Genomic DNA, 26787 nt, shown 5'->3' on the forward strand with positions numbered 1-26787 from the left:
TGCTTGCCTTCTTCCATTTCTGTCGCTACCCCGGCACACTGGGAATAGCGCCAGGAAAAACAGACAACAAAGGCCACATTCGTTCACACTCAGTCTCTAGCTGTCATGTGTGATGCACCGAAACCACAGCTCCTCCCTTTCCAAATCCAGGCCCCCTCAAAACTTTCCATGGTTTACCCCCAGACGCTTCACGTACCCGTGGTTCAGTAGTATTATAGCAGTATTATTATTATAGAAGATATTCCAGGATTATATGATTACAGTAGTTTGTGATTATCTTCTAATAATCACCTATGATCCTCAGCGATTATCTAATGAGTGATTATCTTCCAATAATCACCCATGATCCTCAGTGATTATCTAATGAGTGATTATCGTCTAATAATCACCCATGATCCTCAGCGATTATCTAATGAGTGATTATGTTCTAATCATCACTTATGATCCTCAGTGATTGTCTAATGGGTGATTATCTTCTAATAATCACCTATCATCCTCAGCGATTATCTAATGGGTGATTATCTTCTAATCATCACCTATGATCCTCAGCGATTATCTAATGAGTGATTATGTTCTAATCATCACCTATGATCCTCAGTGATTATCTAATGGGTGATTACTCTGATGCCTCGTGATTCGTAACGAGGGACCCATTTACCAGTCATTATGAGCGTGAATAATTCATTCTCTTGATGGCCGTCCGGTCAGAAGCGGATGAAAAATCGCTCATCCGTGTTTTTCCGGTTAAATGATTACAGTGCAACTCTGATGCATCGTCGTCTGTGTGCATGATAATGTTAATACTGCTACGCTCATTTGCATAAAGGGTACTCAGTCACCCCCACCCCACCCCACCCATGGCTAGGGGATTGTGTGTGTGTGTGTATTGTGTGTGTGTGTGTGTGTGTTGTGTGTGTGTGTGTGTGTAGTGGATTGTGTGTGTGTGTGTGTGTGTGTGTGTGTAGGGGATTGTGTATGTGTGTGTGTGTGTGTGTGTGTGTGGATTTGTGGGAAAAAGATGATGGGTATAGGTTTTTTTTTCTTCTTTTTTTTTTTTGTTTAATCATGAGCGACAAAACTATAGAAAATGGCATGCCGGATTGCACCCAAGTGTACTGTGAATAAAACTGTCCTGATTGTGAATTGCAGGACATTACTGCTTCATTCATACGAATAAAAATAAAAGGTCTGTCAGTGACCTTTGATATATATATTGGAAAGGATCACAATTTTTGCCCGTGATCAATCACATGTTTATCAAATGGCGTCTTAGCTTCGTCTCTTCGATGTATATCAACTGACTGTTATATTTCTCTCTTCTGTCTCCCCTGATGATGTGATTATTACACGAAAGTGCACTTGGGAACTTTTCATGTTTCATTTTCCCCGTGGACTCATAGGAATATATGTATATATATATATATATATATATATATATATATATATATATATATATATATGCCATACTCTTTTTGATATAGTGATCGACATGGTAAGGACAAACACATGCCTTACTGAAAGGCCATTTCGAGTGGCAGAAATGAAATGGGAGAAAAATGAAGGTACAAATTAATCATAGTTCTGCAGGTGTTTGTAAACATGACTCCTAAGGTTAGGGAGGCTTATAGGAAGAGGGAGAGACGGGAGGAGGAAGGGAACTCGACAGCTTAGCTCTTTGTGGCAGGAAGGAGTAGGAGGAAAAGGAGGAGGAGGAATAATCATAATGGTTAATCATTGAGTGGTTGGTCTCCACATGGAAACTGTGGGAAGCAGCCGCTGGCAGGCGTGCGCCTCCTAGCCCCAGCCTTTGGTGGCTGGGGAGGGACAGCACTCAGACACTGTCACGGTTCACAACCTGCTTTGGTAGCATATCTAGCCATGGATGAGACTTTGGAGAACAGATGACATCGTCATAGACCATCAGGTCTTGTGTTATCTGTCCTTCCCACGTACTGTCCTCCAGCAGATAACCTCGTCATAGACCATCAATTCTTGTTTTATTTGTCCCTCCTACGTCCTGTCCTCCAGCAGATAACCATCATAGACCATCAGGTCTCGTGTTATCTGTCCCTCCCATGGACTGTCCTCCTGCAGATAACCTCGTCATGGACCATTAGGTCTCCTATTACCTGTCTTTCCCATGCACAGCTTTCAAACGCATGAATCTGTCACCAGATATATTGGCTCAGCTTTACAGAGAAATCACGTTCACAAAAATGTTTCGAAACTGTTTCAGTCTCCCTGTGCTAGTTGTGGCCAGCACCCGGATGACAGAGTTTATAGAGGCAGATTGAATGAGGAACAGGTGTTAATGGATTGAACACACGCACACCGCTCTCGCCTGGAGCGCTGAGAAACAGCACCAAAATATGAAGGGTCAGGTAGCCAAAGTTTTTCTTTAAAATGTACAGAACCAACGAAATGATCAGTACCCCCAAGGATGCGTGAGTGGAATACATGTGTGTGTGTGTGTGTGTGTGTGTGTGTGTGTGTGTGTGTGTGTGTGTGTGTGTGTGTGGTCACAGTACATCAGATTAAAATCATCTCATGTTCAAGATATCATTGGGTAGAGAAAAGAACATGCAGGCATACAGTAACACGGGATTTTATTCGTCAGTATGTAGGAGGGGAAGAGAAAGAGAGAAAAAAAATAAGGTACATATTTCACGTACACATCACATTTTGTCCCCTAATATGATATGGTCCTCGACCATTATGTTACTAATGTACATTTGCTACGTTAGTGAGGGAGAGGTATAACATACTCTGTACATGGGTCGAGCCAGTTACCTATAGACAATGACCATCTGACCTTCTATAGTTTTGCTATATTCTATGGTCTAAGTGGGATATATATATATATATATATATATATATATATATATATATATATATATATATATATATATATATATATATTCCGCTTGTAGATAAAACTGGCAAGGTTTATGGATGATATAATGGAGACGAGGTTTAGAATTAGGTATTTGAAGATCCATTCTCTTATGTCTGTCTTCTCAGCTCGTCTACTTTTCATGATATGTTTTAGTTCTGCGCGTTAGACATTCCCTTTCTCGTCACTGCACCTTCCATCATTCGTCACTGCCACTGTGACTTACACTATTCCCGTCACTGCGTCAGCATCATCATTTGTCACTACACTGCCTCTACACTGTGACGTCACTAGATTATCATCATTTATCACCGTAACTGCGGATACACCGTATTGTCACTGCCACCTCCATTATGCCTCACTGCAGCTAGAGCATTTGTCACTGCGGCTTTAAAATGAATCTCAAGTTTCTTTCATTTCCTTCCGCAGTATTTCATCTCGTGTGCTTGTAATTGCATTTTTTTTTTTTGTCGAAATTTCAACAATTTATTATATCGTCACTTGATATAGTCTCATATTAGTCGTCTACACGAAGTATATATATATATATATATATATATATATATATATATATACATACATATATATTTTGCCTACATGTGTTGCCACTTGTCTGAATCGTTTTTTATTCCTGTCTCTTTTACTTCAGTGTATTTTCAGAACATGGGCTTCGGATGCAGACACACTTCAGTATTCTGAACACGTCTCGAAGTTCGTTGTCACATCAGTCCAAAACCACCCAGGGGTCCGCTTCATGGTTCGTGGGAGGAGGACACCCCAGGGTAAGTGCCTGGGTCCATTTGTATTTTTCTTTTTTCCACTCGCCCACCGATAATGTCTTAAACCAAAACCTTTGGCCACTTCGATGATATATTTTCTTTTATCTCTTTTTTTTTTTTTTTTCAATTTAACAAGTTTGAGGTATGTATATGTATATATTTATATGGTTTTGTCTCCCCGTCATGGCTTTGTTTGACTTGTGTGATTTGCATAATTGATTTTGAGGGGGTGTAAAAAAAAAAAGAAAAAAAATTTTATTTGATGAATTGCTGACGACCCCCATTGATGTGGTATAGAGAACAAAATGTAAATTTTTTTGGACAGTGTCATGATTTGATGACAGTAATTGGCAAGCGTATGACGGGGAGACTTGAATTCAGCTGTCCCCTTTTTGTGGCTGTAGAAACATTGAACTATCCTTTCAAAATATGTTAAAAGAGGAGACGAAAAACGACCTCTCGTTTTGGGATCAAGGGTAAGTTACACCATCTTTTCTTCAGAATGTGCTGGAACCTATCCTTGTCGGGATGACAGGTAAGTTGAACGATCCTTCCCAAGTTGTGGGAAAGTTGAGCCATCCTTCCCAAGTTGTGGGAAAGTTGAGCCATCCTTCCCAAGTTGTGGGAAAGTTGAGCCATCCTTCCCAAGTTGTGGGAAAGTTGAACCAACCTTCCCAAGTTGTGGGAAAGTTGAACTATTCTCTCAATGTCTCTTCAGGGGAAAGTGATGTTCAATGGCCCCCCTTTTTTATTTTCCTAAGGTCTCTCGAAGTACAGAAAAAGTCACTTTTTTTTGCCATGACCACACTTTAACGACGCTCGGAAAGGTACAGAATATATATATATATATATATATATATATATATATATATATATATATATATATATATATATATATATATATATATAAATATATATATATATATATATATATATATATATATATATATATATATATATATATATATATATATATATATATATACATATATATATATACATATATATATATATATATATATATATATATATATATATATATATATATATATATAAATATATATATATATATATATATATATATATATATATATATATATATATATATATATATATATATATATATATATATATGAGGGACCAACAGTGTTAAGAATCGAAGTCGGACATTTTAGACTTGCCAAGGGCCTTTGCGACTTGAAGGTCTCCAAGAGCCCTTAGCCCTTGAAGTCCTGTGTGGCGTCGTACCTCAGTCCACAAGGCCAGTGTTCCATATACATCGCTGATGTCAATTACACTGGCACAGCTCTCTGAGGGTACTGTGTTGTTCTCGCCTTTATCTTCTTCCCAAACGTCTGAGTTCAGTGTCATCATCTGAGTTCATCATCGTGGACAAATCCCCTGTCCTCCCCCTCCCCTTCCCCCACAACTGTGTTAGTACACTGACGCAAACGTTTGCTCAAACGTTTGAGTCAGTGTTGTTTTAGTGGATGAACGTTGTTCACGTGCATACGAACGTTTTGCTCAAGACTTTATATCACCATCATCGTGGATGAGTCCTTACACTTAACACACAAAACGTTTGCTGCAACTATTCCAAACGTTTAAGCCTCCAGTGTCGTCGTAGGGTAAACCTTTATATTCATAAACGTTTTCGTGTGCGCTCGCATTTTCAAAGTCAGCATCATTTCTTTTTTCTTTTTTTCCATCGTGGATGAAATCACTCACACGGACGGACGGACGCAAACGTTGTTTTCTTTTTTCTGGCAGCGGCCATTCCAAACGTTTACGTCAACGTCGCCATCATCGTGGCTGAGCCTTAACTTAGACACAAACGTTTGTTGCTGTCACTCGTTACTACCATGCACTGGGTTCACAGCCTCGATATCACGCCCCATAAATTTTGCTCTCCTGACACAGGAGGATCCTGGGTTTGTCTGCTGCTCCTGCTGCTGCTGCTGCTGCTGCTCCTGCTGCTGTAATTATTTCTGTTGCCGCTGTTTCTCCTGAGAATCTCTCTCTCTCTCTCTCTCTCTCTCTCTCTCTCTCTCTCTCTCTCTCTCTCTCTCTCTCTCTCTCTCTGACAGGGGGACGAGATGTTCCTGTTTTCCGTTTGTCCTTCTTGCCTTTGGTTCTGTTGGCGTTTCGTCGTCATGACTTGGAGTCTTTGTCCTCACTGTCTCTCTCCTTCTGTATATACATTCATATACATAGCAGCTAGACGGATGTCCTCTGTCTCTCTCCTTCTATATATATTTATATACATAGGAGCTAGACGGATGTCCTCTGTCTCTCTCCTTCTATATATATATATATATATTCATATACATAGCAGCTAGACGGATGTCCTCTGTCTCTCTCCTTCTATATATATTCATATACATAGGAGCTAGACGGATGTCCACTGTCTCTCTCCTTCTATATATATATATATTCATATACATATCAGCTAGACGGATGTCCTCTGTCTCTCTCCTTCTATATATATTCATATACATAGGAGCTAGACGGATGTCCACTGTCTCTCTCCTTCTATATATATATATTCATATACATAGCAGCTAGACGGAGCTCTCCTTATGAAGATGGACAAGAGGCGTGGATGATGATGGTGGTGCTGGTGAGGAGTAGCAGCCACTCCCTTCTCCTCCTCCTCCTCCTGCAGCTGTCGTCGTCAGTGGCGGCGCCGCCACTGACGACGAAGGGACGACTTCCTCGAGGTCGTCCTCCTCCTCCCTCACTAGGAACTCTGGGCTCCTCGCCAGGTAGTCTGTCTCCCTCGGGAGGTAGTCAGGGTTGAGCGCCACGGTGGCGGAGGAGGCCCGTGAGGACCTGGACGAAGTGGTGGTCTTCGAGGCCGTGGTGGAGATGGAGGAAGGGGTGGAGCAGCGCCCCAGGGAGTCCACGGAGGCCAAGGGCGCCACGCGATCTCTCAGGAGGACGTCAGTCTCAAGGGCCGACACGCTGGACTGTCAGAAAAGAGATGATGGGGATTAATGGGGTTTATTTGTTCGTGTGTGTGTGTGTGTGTGTGTGTCTGTGTGGTGAACAACATTGTCCGTTCATACATTATCTTATTGGATATTCATCTAATAGATTCATGGGTATGAGTGAATAATCACATCAGAATCAGCAACCAAAACGGAAATTTGGAAGACTAAGATACATATGATCAATAATGATTATAACCTTTACGTGAAGAATCTTACTGGGAGAAGGAAATTTTGAGGACAAGGGGGGGAAAAAAGCATCCTTGGGGAAAAGATTACAGAGGCTAGAGAGGTAAATCCTATAGGTAGCAAGAAGTCTTTGAGCACCTTGAAAAAAAAAAAAAAAATTGGCCTTTCAGAGAAGGATTTAATCTTAATAGGATTTCGAGTCCAAAGAACACCTAATGACAGAAAGAAATGCCTTTTAGTCCTTGTGGGAGAGATAGAGAAATCACCTTCCGGGAAAACAGAGGGCTTGGAGACCATCTCCTGAAGAAGGAACCAAAGACCTCGAGGCCACTTTTATAGTAAGACCTTAAGACCTTGAAGCCACCCACTGAGGAAAGGCTTTAAGACCTTGAAGCTTCTAGCTGAAGAGAAACCTAAAGACCTTGAGGCCACCCACTGAAGAAAGACCTAAAGACCTTGAGGCCACCAACTGAAGAAAGACCTTAAGACCTTGAAGCTTCTAAATGAAAAAAGACCTAAAGTCCTTGAGGCCACCTGCCGAAGAAGGACCCAAAGACCTTGAGGCCGCCAACTGAAGAAAGACTTATAGTCTTCGAGACCATCTGTTGAAGGCCTGAAGACCTCGAGACCACTGAAGAAACACATTAAGGTCCTCGTGACCAGGGATAGAACCCCTGCTACTGGAAAGACAAAGACCCCCCCCCCATCCTAGACACCATAGAGAACAAAACCCTTATTTAGGGGGAGGAACAGAAGGTCTCATTATCCACCCTGCATACTTACGTTATTCAAGAGCGTTGACGGGTTGACGTAGAAGCTCCCAACATTGGCCGCACCGACCGAATTCTTCATTAGCTCCTCTTTCTCACACTCTGGGGGGGAGGCAGAAGTTGGCGGTGGTGAGGAGGAGGAGGAGGAGGGGAGGGAGAAGGGTAGAAGGGCGTGTGTTGATAGCGTGAGAGAGAGTGAGGAAGGGTGAGAGGAAGACATAATGGTAGGGTGGGGGAGAAGGGAGATGGAAGGAGGGGACAGAGTGGTGGGGGAAGATTGAGAAGAGGGACATATTAGTTGGGATGAATGGAGAGGGAGGACATATTGGTGGAGGGGAGACGGAGAAAGAGGACATTTAAAGAGAACATACTGGTGTTGGGGGGAGATGGAGAGAGAGAGAGAGGACATGTTGATCGAGGGGAGATAGAAGAGGACATAATGATGGGAGGGGGAAATTAGAAAGAGGACATACTGATGGAGGGGGGTGGGTGGGGATAAGATGGAGAAGAGGGACATAGTGGAGGGTAAGTGGAAGGAGGGGCTTTGTTGATGGTGAGAAACGCGATTATTAGCATTGGACATGATGGTGTGGGAGACGAAATGGTTGATGGAGAGGGAGGGAGTATGTTGGTTGGAGTGAAGGCGGGCAGAGGGATATGTAGGGAAGGGTGAGCGAGAGTGAGAATGCCTATCGAGCAGGACGGGCATGTTTGGAGAGAGAGAGAGAGAGAGAGAGAGAGAGAGAGAGAGAGAGAGAGAGAGAGAGAGAGAGAATTTATGCTGATACATCTGAGTCACGTGGGATTACGACGATGCCTGGAATGATTAGCTGATACGAGACGTCATCTGCTCAGCGAACGGCTCAGCTGATACACAGACATGATATCAACAAGAGAGATAAAGAAAGATAAGCTTTATCTGTGAATAAGCAAAGAAATCAACAGCCATAACACTTCATGGTTAAAATGAATATAGCAAAGGAAAATATAGTGTAAAGCTACATCTATCTTAGAGCATTTACAAAGATAGATAGAGAAAAGCCTCTGGCAGTAACAGACGCATGTAATAGACGTAAGAATCTATATGAAGACGCCAGGGACCTATAAATCGTTCCAGTATAGACTACAAGCGTTTAGAAAAACGGCCATACGTCGCCATGCAGAAGACAGCAAAGCTGTTAGAAGAGACATGGAAAATTGCTTGTGCGGAACACGTAAAAAAAAAAAAAAGAAACAAAAAAAAAAAGATTTTACGGCCTCCTTTGGGAGTCGGGCGGCGGGCGGACGTGGGGGGGACAGTGCAAGAGGCGAAGCTAGCTAAATGTCAAGCAGGGTGAAAGGAAGCGAAAGAGAGAGAGAGAGAGAGAGAGAGAGAGAGAGAGAGAGAGAGAGAGAGAGAGAATTATGAATGGCAGTGGATGGAAAGACAAAGGGATATTGAACGTTGGAGGAACGGACAGTGTACGCGACAGAAGCTAAGGAAATAAAGGCGAGGAGAGGAAAGGGAGAGGAGAGGAAAGGGAATGGAGAGGAAGGGGAGAGGAGAGGAAAGGAGAGAGGAGAGGAAAGGGAAAGGAGAGGAAGGGGAGAGGAGAGGAAAGGGAGAGAGGAGAGGAAAGGGAGAGGAGAGGAAAGGGAGAGGAGAGGAAAGGAGAGAGGAGGACAGAGAACGATAGTGGGAGAGAATTGATGGGAATGGAGGTATGACAAGGGGAGGGGGACAGAGAGAATGTGGCCAAGAGGAGGAACGGCTTTAGTCTCTGTTTATATTTCGGTCCGTGGGTCCATGGTCCGTGGGTCCATGGTCCGTGGGTCTGTGGTCCGTGGGTCCATGGTCCGTGGGTCTATGGTCCATGGGTCCGTGCGTGGCGCTGCCGTGATGTGGGAAAGTGGAGAACCCATCTCGTGGGATGTTGGAAGAGAGGGAGAGAAAGAGAGAGATACTGGTTGAAGAGGTGATGCAGAAAGGAGATAGAGAGGGTAGAAGGAAGAGAAATAGAAGGTGAGGAAGAAGGAAGAGAAGATGAAGAAGAAAGAAGAGGAAGAGAAGATGAAGACGAAGATGAAAAAAGATGATGATGATGATGGTTGATGAAAATGAAGAAAATGGTGAACAGGAAGAAAATGGAGGGATAATCATCGTAAATAGGGTTATGTCAGTAACGTCCCCACATCAGCAGATAATAACTAAAGATAAGGAGGGAACAATCCACCAATTATCGGATGAAAATAAACACAATTATCACACAAGATAATGATAAAATCATAGCATCATTGATCCACTTAATACGAACACAAGCAGCGAAGCGCAGCGCAGGCTGAACTGACGGAGCGATATAACGAAGCTATATGACGAAGCTATATCACCAGGCTGAACTGAACGAAGCTATATAACGAAGCTCTATATATATACACATACATATACACATATAACGAAGCTATATAAGGAAGCTATATAACGAAGCTCTATATACATACATATACACATATAACGAAGCTATATAAGGAAGCTATATAACGAAGCTCTATATATATACACATACATATACACATATAATCAAGCTTGAATCATCGCATCATTACCAAGCAGGCGCAGCCCTACGACAAAGCAGTGTTGCCAGCAACTTTTTTTTTAAAGAGAAAAACGGACACACGTCTCGAGACTACTACATACCACACAGTGTTGCCAGAGCGAGGAGGTTACCTCTGTTGACGCAGACGATGGTGTGGACGTCCCGGCCCTCCGAGGCGTCCGTCAGGGGCCCGGCGTACAGGATCTTGGCGCCGCTCTTCCGACGCCTCTGCCTCTTCGCCAGGAGGACCCCGACGCCCACGCAGGCCGACACTGCCACCATGACGCCCACGAGGAGGACGAGGAAGGGCGTGATGGAGAGGAGGGCCGTGTGGGCGTGCGGGGACACCACCTTGTCGGCGGAGGCGGCGCTGGCCGTGTAGGTGATGGTTACGGGAGGGCCCGACCCACGCGAGTTGGCCGAGGTCACCGTGAGGAGGTACTCCACGCCGACCTTGAGCCTGGAGGAGGAGGGAGAGAGAGACAAGGAGGGGTTAGAGAGAAAGGTCAAGTTTTTTGGGGGGGGGTGGTTCAGAGTGGTCATTCGCGATGGGGGGGAGAGGAGGAGGAAGTGAGTTGTTAGACACAGGTCATATTGGGTGAGAGAGAGGTCATATTGGGTGAGAGTGAGGTCATATGGGTGTGTGTGTGTGTGTGTGTGTGTGTGTGTGAGAGAGAGAGAGAGAGAGAGGTCACATGGGTGATGAAAAAGGTCATATAGTCCATACGGGTCATGTGGGTGATGTAGGGTCGTAAATGTGACACAGGGTCATGGGAGATAGGACGGGGAAGGGGCGAAAGAGGCAATTGTAGGGAGGGATGTGATGATTCATTTAGGAAAGACATGGGTAAGGTGTGGTGGAGGAAAGACATGGGTAAGGTGTGGTGGAGGAAAGACATGGGTAAGGTATGGTGGAGGAAAGACATGAGTGAGGTGTGGTGGAGAAAAGACATGGGTGAGGTATGGTGGAGAAAAGACATGGGTGAGGTGTGGTGGAGGAAAGACATGGGTGAGGTGTGGTGGAGGAAAGACATGGGCGAGGTGTGGTGGAGGAAAGACATGGGTAAGGTGTGGTAGAGGAAAGACATGGGATATTGTTAATGGGGAAGAAGACTGTGGGGAACGTATTGAATATCGGAGTAATATGAGGGAGGTAATGGGTGAACTCTATCATGGGTGAGACTTTACAAATGAGTTGTAATGGACAGGAGAAACTGGGAAACGTTTTAAACTTCGATACGAAAATCGAACTATTGGACATAGGTCATTCTGTACCGGTACATCACAGTACCTTGGGAGGCCTCCCGGTACATCACAGTACCTTGGGATGCCTCCCGGTACATCAGCGTACCGTGGGAGGTACGCACTACTCACCCGGTGATGATGAAGAGCGGGTCGGAGGCGTGGCGGAAGGCCTCCAAGACCTCCTCTTTGGCGGCCTGTCGCACCTCCAACGTGAAGGTCTGGTTCAGGCCTCCATCCCAACCAGGGAGGCAAGACAGGACGACGTAGGTGGCTGGCATGGTCGCGTTCCGCTCCGCCCGGCACTGGGATACCGCCTCTGGCTTGGCTAACGAGTGTCAGGAAGGGGGAAAGATAAGGTCATAAGACAGAAAAGGAAATCCAGAAGGAAAACGGAAATAAATCAAGCACGTAAAAAGAGTAGATGAAGGATTAAAAGTGCTCGTGAATTCCCATTTTCCATTTCTTATTTAGATGTAACCATTGAAAACCTTAGTGAATTACCGTTTTCTTTGTTTCCCAATATTTATGTATAGGAAACGTGATTGCATTTTGATATATGGTTTGAATGAGATGGCATATAAACTTAAGATTCTACATGTAACTTAAGATTCTAAGTGTCCACAATTCATATGTCTGTATGGTACACATGTAGGCCTCGATTGCCTGGGTGTACTGAAATGGTTCGGACATTTGGAAAGGATGAGCGAAGAGAGACTGGCTAAGAGGATCTACGAAACTGGGGGGAGCTGAAGGAGGGAGGTTGGGAAACTGAGAAAGAGATGGGAGGATGGAGTAGTGTCGAGGCTTTGGGGTATCGGGGCTTGAACATTTGAATGGGAGAGGGGCGTGCAAAGAGATGGGAGGATGAAGTAAAGTGTCGAGGCTTTGGGGTATCGGGGCTTGAACATTTGAATGGGAGAGGGGCGTGCAAAGAGATGGGAGGATGAAGTAAAGTGTCGAGGCTTTGGGGGTATCGGGGCTTGAGCATTTGAATGGAAGAGGGGCGTGCAAAGAAATGGGAGGATGAAGTAAAGTGTCGAGGCTTTGGGGGTATCGGGGCTTGAACATTTGAATGGGAGAGGGGCGTGCAAAGAGATGGGAGGATGAAGTAAAGTGTCGAGGCTTTGGGGGTATCGGGGCTTGAACATTTGAATGGGCGAGTGGCGTGCATGGAAGCACATAAAGGAGGTTGATGTGGTATATGGGAGGCGACGTGGTGTTGATGGATTGAACGGGGGCATACATGATGGTCAAGGTATATCATGTGGGAAGTCTGTTGGTCTAGGCTGTGTGATTGATGCGTTGCATTTCTGTATATTACGCGTGACAGCAGGAGAATGGATGCGTCCGAATGAAGCCATTGTTTACCTGTTCTTGACGCCCCCTCGCGAAGGCTAGGGAACGCTATCAAGGTACAAGAATACGAGAGATAGAAACTGAGAGTAACACTGTTAAAGTTACCGAATTGAATTATGTAAATTCCCAACGCCCATGCTGGAACTCGGGCTTGATTTACATAATTTACAAAGGGGGAGGTTTACAGTAGAGAGGAGAGAGAGAGAGAGAGAAAAAAAAAGAAGTTTCCGAGTTCTGACCAAAGGTCATGACGTCCAAGAAAGATGAAGTACACCGCAGGCGCGCGTGGCACGCCTTCAAGCATTTTCACTCAAGCTGAGGTCGACCTTCAAGAGAGAGAGAGAAAAAGTGAGTGTGCCAAGGGGAAGAGTGGGCGGCAAGTGAGTTCGAGGTCAACCTTCAAGAGATAATGTCAGAGGGGAGAGGAGGAAAGGGGGTGGGGTAGTGGGTGGTGGGGGAGGTTCGAGGTCGACCTTCAAGAGAAATTAAGGTCAGGAGGGAGATGTGGGTTTATCATAAGGTGGGGAGGAGGAGGAGGAGGAGGGGAGGAAAGGCGATGCAAGTTTGACCTGGGATGAGAAGATTGGGGGTCGAGGTTGTTCGGAACGAGTTGACAACGTGATGTATCGTGGATGAGGTAGGAGGAGGAGATGAGAGAGAGAGAGAGAGAGAGAGAGAGAGAGAGAGAGAGAGAGAGAGAGAGGCGCTAACCTGCCGGGATCACGTGGAAGACGCATGGTTCCTGCTGAACGCCAATGTCGTTGTAAGCCCAGCAGAGGAGCTGGCCGAAGTCATGGTGGGTCTGCGGCGTGTAGCGGACCACGGACCGCAGGCCCGTGCTGGTGGAGAGGTTCAGGGCCACGTCTACCACGCCTGTCGAGGTGTTCACAGCCCACCTGTCGAAGGAGAGAGAGTGAAGTCTGAGGCATCTGTTCTTAACATGCATGAAGAACATTTGTTCCGTGTCAAGCATTCCTGTAGATAACATCGAGTGGGTTATGCAGAACACCTGTGCGACAATAGCTGAATATGAAGAACACCTGTGCTACTGGCTAGATTTAGAGGAACATCTGTTCTTCTGGTTCGCTTGTAGCGACAAAAAAAAAAAAAAAAAAAATATATATATATATATATTCCTCACCACCCACGCTATCCCTGCTCCACTGCCTATGGATAACACACTGTTCATCAGGTACCTTTGGAGAACACGCTCCCCGTTCGACCCCGTCGCAACGTAAACACTCACCTGAAAGCGATGGGGGTCGGGTAAGAGAGTACGAGGCAGGGCACTTCCAACTGCTCGTGTCTGGCTGCGCCGTACATCGTCTGCTGCCCGTCTGCGCAGGTCGGGGGAACTGTGTTGAGACAGAAAAACACACACATATAGACAGGAGTTTGTCTGTCACTCACAGAGAAAATTGACGGAGGACGGAGGGCATGAATAACAAGACAGGAAACACCACCTCTGTCACAAACAGATGATGAGAAATGTCTGAGGTAAAACGTGAAATGTAAACACAATATATTCTTACATCTTTTAAGACAGACGAAGCAATGTCAAGGTGAGGGAAATGATAGAAGAAAGAATTCGAGAGATTTCATGTTACCGTCATTCAATGCTTGTTCACATATTCCCTAAAAGGGGAAGCATCTTACTTCATGCCATGTTGGAAGGTAACTTGATCAGCTGCTGAAAAAAAAGCGTGGGAGGATATTGTTCATATACTTGGCTGCACAGAATTGCCTTCGTCTTCCTACACATTGAGTTTGTTGGCTTCGGTCAAGTGATTCGTTGGGCACAGGAAAAGGTGAATTAGATGTTTGTGTCCCGTTATTAGGTTAGAGTTTGGGCTCAGTAAAGAGAGTTTGTGTTTAAGAGTTTGCTAGGCTTAATGAAGAGTTTTGAGTTTGGTGGAGTTGTAGTTTGGGGTTCAGTAAAGTAAGAGTTTGGGCTGAGTAAAGTGAGAGTGTGTGGTCAGTAAAGTGAGCTAGCGTGTGGGCTTAGTAAAGTAAGTTAGCTTTCAGGCTCAGCGAAGTAATTAAGAGTTGGGGATCAGTAAAGTAAAGTAAGAGTTGGGGATCAGTAAAGTAAAGTAATAAAGAGTTGGGATCAGTAAAGTAATAAAGAGTTGGGGATCAGTAAAGTAAGTAATTAAGAGTTGGGATCAGTAAAGTAAAGGAAAGTAATAAAGAGTTGGGGATCAGTAAAGTAAGTGTACATCATCAAATTATGAACAGTGTTCAAGGTTATTTCATGAGTGCTGGCGATTGAGAAGCGCCGTACAGTTTAGGGTGTATATAAGGACATACAACCAGAGGACATAACATACACTGAAGCTGGAAACTCGTCAGAAAGCACAATATGTAGAAAAGTATGGTTTTTATATGTAGAAAATTATATGTTATAGAGTATTGGATGCATGGAATAAACTGAATGAGGGTATAGTAAATGGAGAATGGATATTGGAAGTATACAAAGGGTCATACGATAGTAGAGAATATTCAAGAAATGGATACCCACAATTTTTGGAAGATAAAGTCCCTCCCCGTATAGCACAGATGGGTGATTGGACGAAGCACAGATGGGTGATTGGACGAAGCTGATTCGGATCAACTCTTCGAACTCCATCGAGCCGGCATGGATCGAGACCCCCATCACGGGGATGAAGCAGAAGCAAGCGTGATTCGAACACCGCTCCGAACACGTTCGGGCATGAACGCCGAGACTGCTCCCCCGGCTCCCGCTTCGAACTCCCATCAAACAAACAATGAATTTAAATGGCCGCACTAATTCGGACGGAGAGAGAGAGAGAGAGAGAGAGAGAGAGAGAGAGAGAGAGAGAGAGAAGCTTGATTTATGCACAGCCCGGAAATGTACTGGAGAGTGTTATACACACACACACACACACACACACACACACGAGGAACGGGTGCGGGTAACGCCTATATACCCTTATGAAATAACGGGCTGGGGGGGCCATTAAAAGGATTTAATGTTCTCTTGTAATGTAGACAAATGAGCAGAGTTACCCATACGCTCACCAGAACCCCCCCCGCAGAAAACGAAAACCTTACGACCCTTGAACACGACGGTCCGACCCTCGAACACGACAGCCCAACCCTTTTGAACACAAACGGCCCGGCCCTTGAACACGACCGTACAAACCCTCTGATATGATGGCCTGGCCCTTTCAACCCTGAGCCCTTAAGGGCTATACATGTACATGCTCTCACCAGGGCATCAGTAAAACGTATGAATTAATCTCCCTTTTGGGAAGGAAACACGAAGATTAGGATAGTAAAGGATGGGGTGTGGATGGGGAAGAGTGTGTGATTTATTCCTCAAACGTAAGGGGGGGAAATGTAATGTAGGGGAAGAGGAAGAAGGGGGAAGGGGAGGAGCGTAGTGTAAGGGGTTGCTGTTTGATGTCTGGCTGTGGTAGGGGTGGGGGATGGGGCAAATGACATCAAGGCACTAATGAAGTGGCTGTCTGCCTGGTTCGTTGTGTACATACAAAGAGGCGGAAGAAAAAATATTGTTTTTTATACTGAGGAAATGGGGACGTTGTGTGTGTGTGTGTGTGTGTGTGTGTGTGTGTGTGTGTGTGAGAGAGAGAGAGAGAGAGGAGAGGGTGTATGGTTGGCTGAGGGGTGGGGGAGAGAGGGGGGGATGGCGTATTTCACGAGTGCAGTGAGAAGGGGAAGAGGCCCATTAGAATATAATGAATGGTTTATGGGGCTAAGTTTGAGAAATTTAATGTTAGAGTGAACTAGCAGTATGTTTCCTAGATGTGTGTGTGTGTGTGTGTGTGTGTGTGTCTAGTTAAGCGCCCAGAATCTATGAAAAAATTGGTATACAAGTGTGACTAGGTAAAGGGAAACGGAGTTTTCTAAGGTGTATAATGAATAATGAAAATAGAAAAAACAAAAACACACACCATGAGAGTATATCTACATATATTTTTTTTTTTCATTTTAGCTTATTGGATAGAAGATGTGATCGACGTGTGCGTGAGAAGGGGTAAACCATCTTATATAAACAGGGATCACTATAGATCAGAATACCCGGGAACTGAGTTTCGAGTCATTAGTATGAACGGACGCTGAGTTGCACGATTCGATGCTCCGACCCTTCCTTCCTCCCTTCCCTTCCCTTCCTTCCTTCCTTCTTTCCCACCGCTGACGAGTGGAGGTGAAATGAGCTTGTTACAGAGTCTGGTGGGGATGAGTGTTGATGGTCGAAAGGTAATGAGGGGGACGCGTTGGGAGGTGCAGTGGTAAACAGCGAAGCTCCTAGCGGGTATACCCGAAGCTCCGGAGTTTCAGAATGTGCCTGGTGTGTGCTCACATCTGACAGCCAGTTGGAGGGTGTTAAGAGGTGTGTGCTCACATTTGACAGCCAGTTGGAGGGTGTTGGAGGTGTGTGCTCACATTTGACATCCAGTTGGAGGGTTTTGGAAGTATGTGCTCACATCTGACGGCCAGTTGGAGGGTTTTGGAGGTGTGTGCTCACATCTGACGGCCAGTTGGAGGGTTTTGGAGGTGTGTACTCACATTTGACAGCCAGTTGGGGGTGTGTACTCACATTTCATGGCCAGTTGGAGGGTGTTGGAGGTGTGTGCTCACATTTGACAGCCAGTTGGAGGGTTTTGGAGGTGTGTACTCACATTTGACGACCCGTTGGCAGGGTGTTGGAGGTGTGTGATAGTTTTAACACCCCGTCGGAGGGGTGTTGGAGGTCATGTACTTACAGTTTACGACAGGTTGTAGGTTGTTGGAGGCATGTACTCACATTTGACGGCCAGTTGGAGGGTGTTGGAGGTGCGGGCGCCCTGGCTGTTGGCCGCAGCGCAGGTGTAGGAGCCAGAGAAGGCCCTCGACGCCTTCTGCAGGATCAGGTTCTTCCGCGTGACGACCACCCCTTGCGTCACGTTGTCCCGTAGGGGCACGCCCTGTAGGGGAGGAGGGAGAGGAGAGAAGGGGCGTTAGAGAGAGAGAGAGAGAGAGAGAGAGAGAGAGAGAGAGAGAGAGAGAGAGAGAGAGAGAGAGAGAGAGGAACTAGCTCTTATCTCTCCATCTTTTTCATCTCGTAAAGTCTGCAGAAGCTGAGCAGGCGACAGAGGAGCAACAAGGCAGAGGCGACATGTCCGACCTCGCATTGTGTGTGTGTACAGTACACCTGATGCACCGCTCCTACATCCTCCATCTCTCGTGTATTGTTGGAGTGAGGGAGGGAATGAGGGAGGGTTTATGGCGGTGGAGGACTCTCGTGGATTATGGGTGGGGTGGGGTAGGGTGTGTGTGGGTCAAGACAGTGGTAATAAACTTGTCGGGTGCCCCAGCTCTATGGTTCATTAGCCTGTGCTCCTTACATGGTGATGTGGGCCATCATAACGCCCCGATGTTGCCGATATCAAAGCGAAGTGTTAGACCCGTCATGAGATTACGTTGGCTCTCTTTTCTTCTGTGACCCCGTCGCCCTTTCCCGCCTTGTAGAGGTAGCGCCAGGGACAGACCACATGATCCGTGGAGGGGTAGATCCTCTCTCGCCTCCTCTTTAAAAAGTGATGGTACAGGAGGGGGATGGTTTTTCAGACCCCCTCCCCTTCCAGGCTTATCTGGGGGACTTTATAAAATCGCCTTCTACGACACGCAGGTGATACATGAACCAGTGTGCCTTCTCTTATCTCTCAAGAGATAAGCCTCATCCTTATCATCTCCCTCATAGATCTCAAAATCCCCTGTGATCGCGTCTCGTGTAGGTGATTTTGTTCTTCACCAGCTTTCACATCGTCGGAAAAGAACTTGTTTACCCGATGTTTACGTCTTAAGAGGCGCGAGACAATAATAACACGACTATTCCACACAGGGAGACAGAGCATCTTTAGAGATAATAATAAAAAAAAGATATCTATTTAGCGTTCTCATCCAAAACCTCTGGTGTTATGATGTAGATGAGAATTCATTTTTTTTATTTTGTTTTCTACCCTTCTCTACACTGTGATTTGGGGGGAGGGGGGGTTAGATCACCAAAAAGGGCGTAAGCCTCACTTGTTCCTCAAGGTCTGGTCTGGTCTGTTGAGGGGAGAGATGATGTATCTCTCTCTCTCTCTCTGTCGCCTTCGTCAATTCACATCTTCTTCCCCTTTCTATTTTTGTAATATTTATTTTTGTGAATGCTCCTCCTGTTGTATGCTTAAATACAGGACTTCCTCGTTTAACGAGGCAGTGGGAGTGGGGGGGGGGTGAGTAGGGAAGGGGGGAAAGGGAGGAGGAGAGGGGGGGAAAGGGGGAGGATTTTTTTTTTCTTCCTTGCAAGCAATGCTTTCACCACTTAGTGCATGTCTCTTGCAATGTTCCATGGTCCATTATGTAATCACATCCGTTCCTATCTCCCGCTTCCTCTCTCTCTCTCTCTCTCTCTCTCTCTCTCTCTCTCTCTCTCTCTCTCTCTCTCTCTCTCTCTCTCTCTCTCTCATCGTTTGGGCTAAAAAAAAAAATTTCCCTTCCTCTCTCGCATCTTTTTTTTTCTAAGTCCTGGTTATTACATGTTCGACTAATTGTTCCTGCGAAAGGGGTCGAGGTCGCGGGGAGAGAGAGAGAGAGAGAGAGAGAGAGAGAGAGAGAGAGAGAGAGAGAGAGAGAGAGAGAGAGAGAGAGAGAGAGGCAGAGTGAGAGAGAGAGAGTTGGGTAAAGAGCGGGTTTGGGAGGGATTTTGGTGGGGTTGGGTTTAGACGAGGGGTCGCCGCTGAATTGAGGTTGGATTAAGGTTTTTGGGATGCTGGAAGGGTTTGAGCTGTGATGAGGTTTAGGCCTGATCGGGGGGGTTGGTTGGGTGAGGTTAAGGCATGCATAGGTTTTTTTGCGAGGTTTAGTCGTGAATAGAGGGTTTTATTGTGTGAGGTATAGGCATGTTTAGGGGGGTTTTGTTATGTGAGGTTTAAGCATGATTAGGGGGTTTTGCTGGGGTTGAGGTTCGAGCTAAGCTGTCTACTTTTAGCCAGGATTTTGTTTGTGGGTTGGCTGGTAACCCCTTGAGCCAGACGCGTCTGTCTGTCCGTCCGTCCGTCCCTCCGTCTATCTGTGTGTCTGCCCGTCTGTCCCTCCGCCTGTTTGTCTGTCCGTCTATCCCTCCGCCTGTCTGTCTGTGTCTGTCTGTCCGTCTATCCCTCCGCCTGTCTGTCTGTCTGTCTGTCCGTCTATCCCTCCGCCTGTCTGTCTGTCTGTCTGTCCGTCCGTCTATCCCTCCGCCTGTCTGTCTGTCCATCTGTCTATCCGTCCATCCGTCCCTCCGCCTTTCTGTCTGTCTGTCCGTCTGTCCCTCCTCCCTGTCCCTCCTCCGTCTATCCTTCCGCCTGTCCGTCCGTCCGTCCGTCCGTCCGTCCATCCATCCATCCGTCAACTCACATTATGTGCCCAGTGGACGCCCGTGACCGAGGGGTTGGCGTTCACCCGGCAGTTGAAGACCACGTCGTCCCCCTCCTCCACGTTGTCGAGGTCGAGCGAAGGGTCGAGTTGTAACTCCAGCTGAGGTTTATCTGCAAGTAGAGAGAGGAGGAAATAAGAGAGAGGAGGGAATGATATTCCCCCATAAGATGACTTTAAGGACGAGAGATAGATAGAAATAATATTCTCCCATAAGAAGACTTAAAGGACGAGAGATAGATAGAAATAATATTCCCCCATAAGATGACTTTAAGAACGAGAGATAGATAGACTTCTCCTTAGACGTGTGTTGTCCCCCCCGCCTCTTCCTAAAATTATAACACAATCGAAGTAGAAAAAAAAATTATATTACGAAAAGACGATAGCGAATGCAACACACCATGGTGGTAGGAGAGCGAGATAGGACGGAATGAGACTTTGAGGGAGGAAAACAGAAGGATTGGTCTGGCTCAATCTAATGTTGATTATTCAGTACTTTTGTTTTTCTTTTCTTTGGTAAGAAGAGGAGGTGATTCACAGTGAATGGGAGAGAGAGAGAGAGAGAGAGAGAGAGAGAGAGAGAGAGAGAGAGAGAGAGAGGAGAGCTATTGCCAATATATTATCGGAGGGGAGTTTGGAAATATTGGTGTCTTTCTTGTTATACCCTCGACGTAAAATGAGGATTTGGAAGCAAATTGCCCAGCTGACTGAGTCTGTTACTGGTGCTTCAAGGAAACCTTCAGCACGAAGATACGATTATTTGGCACGGCGGTACGACCCTTGAGCACTACGGCACGGCCACTGAAAGCGACGTTACGATCCTTGAGTACTACGGTACAATCCTTGGCTCAAGGGTCGTACTCTCGTGCTCAAGGGATCGTACTGTTGTGTTAAAGGGTCGTACCGTCGTGTTCAGGGATCGTACTGTCGTGCTAAAGAGTCGTACAGTCGTGCTCAAGGGTCGTATTGTCGTGCTCAAGGGTCGCACCGTCGTGCTCAGGGGATCGCACCGTCGTCCTCTTTTAAAAACAAAAGTTTATCGAAAAGATCAAGACCTCCCAGTCTTCTGGACGTGTATTTACACACCCGCTCAAAAGTTGGGATTACAATCGAATGTAAAAGAAAACGGCGGCGGTCCAGATCAGAAGGGCGAACTCGCCTAATCTAATGTTACTCATTCGGTCTATCATATCACACGGTCTTACAGTTAACTCATCCATTAGTTGGAGTAGTGAGCGAGCGGCGTAGAGTTCATTTGAACTTCTGAAACCTTCGGGGGGGAGGACGGGAACGGTTTTAGGAAGATGTTAGAGAGAAACTCATGTTTCTGTCATGCAAATTGCGCAAGATGAAACCGACGTGAATGTATTTCGACGGAACTGACTGCAGCTTCTGCTTCGTTCTGATACAAGCTGTCTCCACGGATGGCGGCGGGGGTAGAGGAGCCCACAGACAGTACTCAGACTCTTAGACGGGGGAATTCACTGTTAGTTCAACGCGTGTGTACAAAACTGCGTGAGTTGCAGTGCCACACCCGCTACCCATGGGTACGCCACCCCGGCTTCGTGCGGGCTGAGCTCGAGGGGAATAGTTAACTTTGTCCGTGGAGGCCCGGATCTTTGAGACTCCCTGTGTAATGCATACCATGCATATGACATGAGAATGCAGGGCGTATGAGGGAGGGCATGTAAGTGTGTGCGCTTCGCTGGTCGGAAGTCCCTTGGTTTATGTAGAAGGCTGGCTCGCACCGTCCAGCTCAGGGGGGGGGGGGGTGTCCTTACCAAGGCCAAGCCTTGGGTGAAATACAGAAGGGAACATAGAGTATAGAGAAGAGAGGAGGAGGAGGAGGGAAAGGGGAAAGATAATCTAAGGGTATTGGAAGAAGAGGTTAAGATCCCTTTTGTAAAAGGTCAGGTCGTACGTCGTTGCTGGGAGACGTGAGAAGATACAGGATCCCAAAGCTTGGCGGTGTAAGGGAGAAAACAAAAAAAAATATCGCCAGCGGCTACACCGTGAGCCGTATGTTGTTAATCTCAACTGGCCATTGTGCACAAAGACACACCTCGAACTTTCATTTTGCCCTTCGTAGTAGTCAAGGTGGCTCGGGCAGAAAGCTTGATTCCATTCGAACCCTTGCGAGTTTGAAAATCAAAATGAATTAGAATAAAAAATATATGTATACATGATAGAAGTGGGATTAATTTGAAATTCTTGGTCATTTGTACACCGGACTTTTGATCGTGGAGACGAAAGTGAAAGACGAGAGAGGGAAACAGATTCCACTGGTTTTCCGTGCGAGGGAAGAAGGTATAACGGCCAAGCCTCGTAGGGTTGGTCTCTATCACACCAACTACCGGAAGAGGAAGCAGCTGCGGCTGGACTCGCGAGTGACATGGGTTTCCAGGTCTTCGGGACCTTGGTTGGACACTCACAAAGCTCACGAGAACGTAGGCCGGAAGAATAACTGTAGAAGAGAGAGATTTACTTACAGAGCGCGGAGACCTAGTAGTTTACAGAGCACGTAGAGCCACTTACAGAGCACGTAGAGCTACTTACAGAGCACGGAGACTTACAGTGCACGGAGAGCTACTTACAGAGTACGGAGAGCTACTTACTTATAGAGCACGTAGACATACTTACAGAGCACGGAGACCTACTTACAGAGCACGGAGACCTACTTACAGAGCACGGAGACCTACTTACAGAGCACGGAGAGCTACTTACAGAGCACGGAGACCTACTTACAGAGCACGGAGACCTACTTACAGAGCACGGAGACCTACTTACAGAGCACGGAGGCCTACTTACAGAGCACGGAGGCCTACTTACAGAGCACGGAGACCTACTTACAGAGCACGGAGAGCTACTTACAGAGCACGGAGAGCTACTTACAGAGCACGGAGAGCCTGGTGGAGTTCTGGAGGACGATGGCGGGTAGTCCAGGGCTGAAACCTCGGCAGGTCAGGAGGGAACCGTCGTCTGTGGCGTGTGGCGCCAGCGTGAGGATGGAGCGCACCACCTCCCCCTCCACCTCCACCTGGTGCACGAGATCCACATGGCCGGGGGGTCAGTACTGCCTCCTCCACTTCCACCACACACACACGTACACACGCACACACACACGTACAGACACACACACACACACACACACACGTACACACACACACACACACACACACACACACACACACACACACACACACACACACACACTCGTACACACACACACGTACACACACACACGTACACACACACACGTACACACACACACACACACACACACACACACACACACACACAATGATGGTCATTAACCTCATTATTGATGTATGGTCACAAATGACATCTCAGAATTTCAGGGATGGATCGACCCTTCCTTCTAGTGTGAGGGAAAGATAGAGAGGGGAAAAAAGAAGGAAAAAAAAGAAATGTCTTTCAATTATGTAAATTAGCTGGAGTGCACTCCCCCCCCCCCCCCCCCACCTCCATTCGGAAGGGGGAAGGGAGAGAGAGAGAGAGAGAGAGAGAGAGAGAGAGAGAGAGAGAGAGAGAGAGAGAGGAAGGGGAAGGGAAAGGAGGAGGGGCAAGGGGTTGGTTGGTTGGTTGGGGAGAGGGAGGGAAGGGTGAGGGTGGGGAGGGAAGGGAAGGGTGGAGGGAGGGAGAATGCCCTGCACGAAGCATGAATGTTTGATTCCACCTCCGCTCTAAACCTGATCAAGCTTCGAGGTCAGAGGTTAGCAGCAGCAGCCACACCCAGGGAGAGGGAAAGGAAGGGAGGGAGGGAGGGAAGACCTGGAGGGAGGCTCCCTCCCTTCTCTCCCTATCTACCTAACCTAGCCTGCCTGTCTGTGTAATGCATCGTAGACCATTTAAGGACAACCTTTGTAAGGTCAACTGAGGTATTACCTCCTCCTGGGTTTTCTTTCTCTCTCTCTCTCTCTCTCTCTCTTTATTTGCAGAGAGAGAGAGAGAGAGAGAGAGAGAGAGAGAGAGAGAGAGAGAGAGAGAGAGAGAGAGCAATTAAGCAGCACTCAAGCTGTCGGGTCCAGCCTGAGCTTATCTGATGCTTTGAGACATCACCTGTCTTCACAGATGGGCTCTTGAATTTGTAATATATATATATATATATATATATATATATATATATATATATATATATATATATATATATATATATATATATATAATTCTCAGTCATATATAATGTATCGTTTGCCTTGTAAGCTTTGCAGTTCACACTTGTATCACAAGCTGTTGACTTAGTGGATGAAAGAAAGGATGGTGAGGTAGATAGTGAGGGATGATGAGGGAAAATGGTGTGAGGGATGATGAGGGAAAAAAGGTGTGAGGGGTGACGAGGAAAATAGTGAGGGGATGGTGAGGTAAAACGGTGAAGCATGGCGTTGACAATAACGAGAGATGATGAGAATAATGAGAGATGATGATGAGGAAAATGAGATGAGGGGTCATGAGTGATTAAAACAATGAGGCAGGGGGAGGTGAGGGGATGTGAGGGTTGAAGTGGGACTTACATAAGGAGCCGCGTTGACGGGGGCCCCGTCCTTAAGCCAGTGGAGACTTGCAGGGGGTCTTGCGCCCTTTCCCTCGCACGTCAAGGGGCGTCCCACGCCCTCTGTCATCATGACCTGACCCTCTGACCCGGAGGTCAACCGCACCGAGGTGGGCGGGTCTAGTAAGGGAGAGAGAGATATATGTATATACATTAATTTTTATACACACAGAGGTCAAATGTGTATGATGTAGAAATTCCTCTTTCTCCAACTTTCTCCCCCCTTAAAGTATGGACTGTCCAACCTACCCCTTTTTAAGTGTTAAGTGTCCAAGGCAACCTTTACAAGTGTGAGGCAATCCATGCCCCATTTTTAAGTGTTAAGTGTCCAAGGCAACCTTTACAAGTGTGAGGCAATCCATGCCCCATTTTTAAGTGTTAAGTGTCCAAGGCAACCTTTACAAGTGTGAGGCAATCCATAACCCATTTTTAAGTGTTAAGTGTCCAAGGCAACCTTTACAAGTGTGAGGCAATCCATACCCCATTTTTAAGTGTTAAGTGTCCAAGGCAACCTTTACAAGTGTGAGGCAATCCATACCCCATTTTTAAGTGTTAAGTGTCCAAGGCAACCTTTACAAGTGTGAGGCAATCCATACCCCATTTTTAAGTGTTAAGTGTCCAAGGCAACCTTTACAAGTGTGAGGCTATAAGTATGACGAATCCAAACCTTTCCTTATGATTGTGATGTATCCAGACCTACTTCTATAAGTATGAGGTATCCAAAACTCAATAAGTGTGAGGTACTTAAACCTCCCTTTATAAGTATGAGGTGTCCTGACCTAGAACTACAAGTATGAGGTATCTAAAACTCCCTTTATAAGTGTGAGGTGCCTGAACCTCCCTTTGTAAGTATGAGGTATCCAAACCCCCCATCTATATAAGAGAGAGAGATATATCCAAACCTTTCAGTATCTTTTTTTTTATTTTCAAAGCTTCACTCACCGTCGGAAATCTCCTCATCAAGACTCGGGCCTTGATGCAGACGTGAGAAAATGAGGATAAGGAGCAGAGAAAAATCTATAATCAAGGAGATAAGAAGAGGAAGTATCATGTCTTTTTCGGGGGGAAGGTGCAAAAAATGAAAAACCCCTTTCTTTTTTTTTTTTTTTGAAAAGAAAAGGGGGGTTGGGGGAGAAATGGCTCGCTAAGCTTTGAAGAAACGTTTCCTAAGCTTCAGTTTTTTTTCAAGGATAGATGGGAGGGATGGTATGAAATGGAACTGTCCTTTCCATATAGCTTTGGATGAGATGGGAAAGAAGCTGTCCTTTCCATATAGCTTTGGATGAGATGGGAAAGAAGCTGTCCTGTCCATATAGCTTTGGATGAGATGGGAAAGAAGCTGTCCTTTCCATATAGCTTTGGATGAGATGGGAAAGAAGCTGTCCTTTCCATATAGCTTTGGATGAGATGGGAAAGAAGCTGTCCTTTCCATATAGCTTTGGATGAGATGGGAAAGAAGCTGTCCTTTCCATATAGCTTTGGATGAGATGGGAGAAGATCCCAGATACGACCATTGTTCTCTCCTGACCAGTGGAGAAGGTGTTAGAATCCTAGTTTGTCATAGTGTAGATGGTGTTAGAATCCTAGTTTGTCATAGTGTAGATGGTGTTAGAATCCTAGTTTGTCATAGTGTAGATGGTGTTAGAATCCTAGTTTGTCATAGTGTAGATGGTGTTAGAATCCTAGTTTGCCATAGTGTAGATGGTGTTAGAATCCTAGTTTGCCATAGTGTAGATGGTGTTAGAATCCTAGTTTGCCATAGTGTAGATGGTGTTAGAATCCTAGTTTGCCATAGTGTAGATGGTGTTAGAATCCTAGTTTGCCATAGTGTAGAAGGTGTTAGAATCCTAGTTTGCCATAGTGTAGATGGTGTTAGAATCCTAGTTTGCCATAGTGTAGATGGTGTTAGGATCCTTGTTTGCCATAGTGTAGATGGTGTTAGGATCCTTGTTTGCCATAGGCAAACAATACCAATGAACACATTAACACGTAAACAT

General features: G+C 46.0%; 1 long non-coding RNA gene and 1 pseudogene across 1 annotated transcript; both read right to left on the minus strand.

Annotated features, from left to right (window-relative positions):
* Positions 1–2589: 2589 nt before the first annotated feature.
* Positions 2590–4585, minus strand: LOC139752642 (uncharacterized). Its single transcript, XR_011713546.1, has 2 exons — positions 4343–4585; positions 2590–4312 (listed from the first exon to the last, which is right to left on the minus strand). It is a non-coding gene; the product is annotated as an uncharacterized lncRNA (long non-coding RNA).
* A 1517-nt stretch (positions 4586–6102) lies between these two features.
* The window catches only part of LOC139752926 (protein turtle homolog A-like), a 94389-nt pseudogene continuing 73704 nt past the window's right edge, over positions 6103–26787 (minus strand).

This window comes from Panulirus ornatus, chromosome 13 (genome assembly GCF_036320965.1).
Source record: "Panulirus ornatus isolate Po-2019 chromosome 13, ASM3632096v1, whole genome shotgun sequence".
Classification (NCBI taxonomy): Eukaryota; Metazoa; Arthropoda; class Malacostraca; order Decapoda; family Palinuridae; genus Panulirus; species Panulirus ornatus.